Below are 5706 nucleotides of genomic sequence, written 5' to 3'. Positions count from 1 at the left end.
CATAACCTCTACCATAACCCCCTTGACCTACATTTTCCCCACCATGCGGCTCGTCCGCATAGTCCTCGTCACCACTTGGAACTACTTCTTCATCACTTTCCGGCTCGTCCGGCTCACCCGGCAAAAGATCTCGTGCACCCAACTTTAGTGCTCTCCACCTTTGCCCTTCCGACTTAAGCTTATGATAACGCTCCGATTGTGTATATGTCCAAAAATTCCCCAACTTATCTAACGTAAAAGGCTGATGCCTTTTTGTTGCTCCTCGATCTTCAGATGTTATTGCCTTTTATTGTTTCATCAACCCCGTGATTATTCGACAATACGGGATGATATCTCTTCCATACTTATTCCGGCAAATCCATAAGTGGTTCATGATCAGATAGCGTATTGGAAAACACGGAGACCCATGCATTAGCGAATAGAGAACAGGTACCTCTGGGAACCTCACCTGCTCCTTGTCCCCTCTTCGTGGAATAACATTGAGAACACAGATTGCTAGCAACAATTTAGCTTCTATTTTTAAGTTCTTCCGGTATAAAATACCACTGTATTTACCGGGTAAAAACAGTGCTGCCAACATATCATTCCATCGAACATGTTTCTCCGGTTTAACCAGGAGGTCATCAAGAGTCGGTAACATGTAATCACGGGCTGGAAGACTATCACATTTCCCAAGCTTCTTCAACGTGTCAAACGACATCTCCACCGGAATTCCATTCACAATACCTGTTAGCTTCATTTGTGATGGCCTTTCGTATGTGTTGCATTTGAGAGTAGCCATCCATTCTTTTATTTCGGACATAAACAAGTTGCTCTTATCTTTGTCAAAACAACTAAGTGCCGACTCCCAACCTAGAGCCCGGAACTTGTCAAACACCCCGAACTGACCAAACTCAACTTCTCGGACGTCCCTCTCAAATATAAAGGCCGCTGCCTTATTCTTCAACTTATTCATACGGTCATGATAGAGTGTTGGTTGCCACTCCTCTGGTTGATCATCCAATGGTCCCGAATCCCATATCGGCTTTTCAGTCGGGTCCAACTCCATCTCTTCCTCACTTTCACTTTCATCCACTCGGCCCAAATATTATCTCTTTCTCGGTTGTTGTTCCGGCTGTTTACCCTTTCCTTTTGATGATGAAGACGAACTAGATCCCGCTTTTTCTTTCGTCTTAACCATTTTCCTACACACATTAGAGCAAACAACACAACCAAACGAAACAAAATTAGACTCTTTTCTCCAAAATATCCACACACTTGCTTGTTACTATGGTTGTAGATATTAGTGAACCAAAACTTTTATAAATCTTTTTTTTTTTTCAAAATTTGGGCATGATGTCTCTACAATGTAGAGATTCCCAAAAGTTCACTACTTTACTAACAATCTTACATCTACACACCATAACCATGTTCAAATAGCAAGTAACAAGTCAAAACTAAGAACAAGCAAGTGGGTATGAACCAATATCAACAATAACCTCAATCTTCACAATGCATCATCAAAATACAACAAATAACTTCCATACCTTTGATTGAAGATGCAAGAATGCTTTTGAAACAAAAAACTCCCAAAACCCCCAAACTTTTTCGAACTAGGGTTTAGATTTCGGACCCTAAAACTGCGTTTTTTTCTCAAATCTCTTCTCAAAATCAGAAAGTGTGTGAAAAATTAGCCAAGAGTTAAATGCCATTTTAGTCCCTGTGGTTTGGGCCTTTTTGCCAGTTTAGTCCAAAGTTTTCATTTTTAACCTGTGGGTCCAAAAAGGTTTCACAGTTGCCATTTTAGTCCACTTGGTTAACTTCATCCATTTTTTATGTTAACGAGAAGGCGAATTTGGTCATTTTGTATGTAATTCTGTTAACTAAAAGGGCAATTCATCCATATAAAACGACCGAATTGGCCTTCTCGTTAACAGAAAAAATGGATGAAGTTAACCCAGTGGACTAAAATGGCAACTGTGAAACCTTTTTGGACCCACAGGTTAAAAATAAAACCTTTAGACTAAACTGGCAAAATGGCCCAAACCACAGGGACTAAAATGGCATTTAACTCATTAGCCAAAATAGACTCCTATTTCACTAGATTTGGTTGAGAACTGAAAGAGATATGGTTGATTGGAGGTTGAAGAAGACTATGAAGTTCTTGTGGATGTTGTGGGGACGTGAGAAAGTGATGGATGATAATAGAGAGAGGGTAAAGTTGAATGAAATCAAGTGGCTGGGGTTATTCACGTGATATATTTTTTTTATATGTACCGAAACCGAACAACCCATCTGACTTCCAGGTCCACCGTAATTTACGGTGGAACCGTAAATTACGGTAAGGCCTGGAAATAAATTTCCACCGTAAACCAGGAGGTTTTCGCCGAAGACCATATGTTTTTGCTCCCCACCGTAAATTACGGTATAACCATAACTTACGGTGGCATCTGGGCGATTCTGAATTGCTGAAAAATGCTATTTTAAGTGTATTTTTTCATATTTTTTTCCATTTTTTCGATTTTTTTCATGTTTTAAATTTTTTTTAAAAGCATATAGAAATCACCCTACCCCCTCGAAAGTTCCGTTTTGTCCTCAACACAATGTTAGAGCAATTCGTGACCCGAATATCCCCACACTTGTTTCAAACACGGATTTCAAGGAAATACGGTAATTGTGCAAACTATACAAAACAAAACAAAACAAAACACTACTATTTACACTACCAAACCTGGGCCTCTCATGGTTGTTCCTCATCGACCGAGCGCAAGATGTAGCCCGCTTTATCAAGCTCCAAGTTATTGATGTCATTCCCCTCTAAGTATGGCTTCAACCGGTGACCGTTCACCGTTTGTTGTTTAAGTGTTTGCTCGTCTTGGATGTCTACGGGCCCATCCATTTGCTTTTAAGCTTGCCCGCAAACATCTTGAGTTGTACAACCAAACTTTTTGACCCACTTCGAACGTTTTCTTTCTCAATTTCGCATCTTGTACTTTCTTGAGCTTGTCTTTATAAGCCGATGCACATTCATATGCCTCGTCTCGAATCTCTTCTATCTCGCTTAACTGTAGCTTTCTCAACTTTCCCGCCTCGTCATAATCCGCGTTTACCGTCTTAATTGCCCAATGTGCCTGATGCGCTAGCTCCATTGGCAAGTGACAACCCTTTCCATACACCATCCGGTAAGGCGTTGTGCCAATAGGAGTCTTGTAGGCCGTTCGATATGCCCACAATGCATCGTCTAACTTACTCGACCAATCCTTCCTATCCGTTCTTACCGTCTTCATGAGAATTTCTTTGATTTGACGGTTGGACACTTCGACTTGTCCACTCGTTTGCGGATGGTAAGGTGTGGCAATCCGGTGATTCACGCTATACCTCTTCAATAATTTCCCGAAGTTGAAGTTCTTGAAATGCGAACCACCATCACTTATAATAACCCGCGGGATGCCAAAACGAGAGAAAATGTTGGATTGAACAAATTTGCAAAAAACCGAATGGTCATTTGTTCGTGTTGCAATAGCTTCAATCCACTTCGAGACATAATCCACTGCTACCAAAATGTATAGGAAGCCATTTGAATTCGGGAAGGGACCCATAAAATCTATACCCCATACATCAAATATCTCTACAACCAAGATTGGTTGTAATGGCATCTCATCCCTCTTCCATATGCTTCCCATCTTTTGACAATTTATGCAATTTCTAGCGAATTCACATGCATCCTTGAAAATTGTGAGCCAATAAAACCCACATGAAAGAACCCGATAGCCTGTTTTGTGCCCACTAAAGTGACCTCCACATGCGGACGAATGAGCATGGGTCAAAACTTCCAACACTTCTGTCTCGGGCACACACCTTCGTATAACTTGATCCGGTCCAATCTTGAAGAGATCTGGTTCATCCCAAATATATTGCATCACTTGAACCATAAATTGTTGTCGACGCTTCTTGGTCCAATGACTTGGGATGGCACCCGTGGCTAAGTAGTTGACATAGTGAGCATACCGCGGTGCAACAAAGGTGAAGACGGCTAGGAGTTGCTCGTCGGGAAAACTTTCATTGATTTCACTAACATCATCGATCCCTTCCACCGGAATCCGAGACAAGTGATCCGCTACTACATTCTCACTTCCCTTTTTGTCTCGGATTTCTAAATCAAACTCTTGTAACAATAATACCCACCGAATCAAACGAGGCTTCCCGTCCTTTTTCTCCATCAAGTATCGGACCGCACTATGATCCGAATAAACCACTACCTTGCTCCCCCAAATATACGAGCGAAACTTATCCAAAGCATACACCACCGCTAGTAATTCCTTCTCGGTTGTGGTGTAATTGAGTTGCGCTTCGGACAAAGTCTTGCTTGCATAGTAAATCATCACCGGCTTTCTATCAACCCGTTGACCCAAAACTGCACCAATAGTGGTGTCGCTTGCATCACACATTATCTCAAACGGCTTTGACTAATCCGGTGGTTGCAAGATAGGAGCCTTGATCAAGTGTTCCTTCAAAACAGTGAAAGCTTGCATACACTCGTTAGTAAAATCAAATGGGACATCTCTTAATAACAAATTGCACAAAGGCTTAGTGATAACACTAAATCCTTTAATGAAACGTCTATAAAAACCCGCGTGTCCCAAGAATGACCTTACACCCTTAACATTTTTCGGAGGTGGCAACGATGCTATTACCCGTATTTTTGCCTTATCCACCTCCATCCCCCTTTCAGAAATTACATGACCCAACACAATACCCTCTTGCACCATGAAGTGACTTTTCTCCCAACTTAGCACTAAATTTTTCTCAACGCACCTTTTTAAAACTTTTTGTAATTCGTTGAGACAAGCATCAAAACTAGTGCCAAAAATGGAGAAGTCATCCATAAATACTTCGAGCGAATCTCCAACCATGTCCGAGAAAATACTCATCATACATCGTTGGAAAGTTGCCGGAGCATTGCACAAGCCAAAGGGCATCCTCCGAAAGGCAAAGGTGCCATATGGACAAGTGAAGGTGGTCTTGTGTTGGTCATCCGGGTGTATTGCGATTTGATTGTAACCCGAATACCCATCAAAAAACAGTAATATTTTTGACCCGATAATTTTTCAATAATTTGGTCAATGAAAGGTAGCGGGAAATGATCCTTAGAAGTGGCGGCATTCAATTTTCGGTAGTCAATACATACACGCCACCCGGTAACCGGTCGGGTGGCAATTTGTTCACCACTTTCATCTTTGACTACTTGAATGCCGGCCTTCCTAGGCACAACTTGGGTGGGACTCACCCAAGCACTATCCAAAATCGGATAGATAATTCCCACATCCAACCATTTAATTACCTCTTTTTTAACTACCTCCTGTAGATTCGGATTCAATCGCCTTTGAGCTTCTCGTGTCGGCTTTGCATCTTCGGTAGTAATGATGTTATGCATGACGATGGATGGACTAATTCCTTTGAGATCGGCAATCATCCATCCGATAGCCCCTTTGTTTTCTTTCAAGACTTCCAACAACGCTTGCTCTTGTGCCAACTCCAAATTAGAGGCAATAATGACCGGTAAAGTGTCATTATCCCCTAAAAACGCATACTTCAAGTGGCTCGGCAAGTCTTTAAGTTCCAACTTTGGCGGTTCCTCTAACGAGGGTTTAGTACCCGAATCTATCTCCGCCAGTAAACCTTCAATTTGATGAGTCCATGGTGGTCTACCTTCTTTCAAAGCCATTG

This window comes from Helianthus annuus, chromosome 4 (assembly GCF_002127325.2).
Source record: "Helianthus annuus cultivar XRQ/B chromosome 4, HanXRQr2.0-SUNRISE, whole genome shotgun sequence".
In the NCBI taxonomy this organism is placed as follows: Eukaryota; Viridiplantae; Streptophyta; class Magnoliopsida; order Asterales; family Asteraceae; genus Helianthus; species Helianthus annuus.
This window is presented reverse-complemented; position numbering follows the sequence as displayed.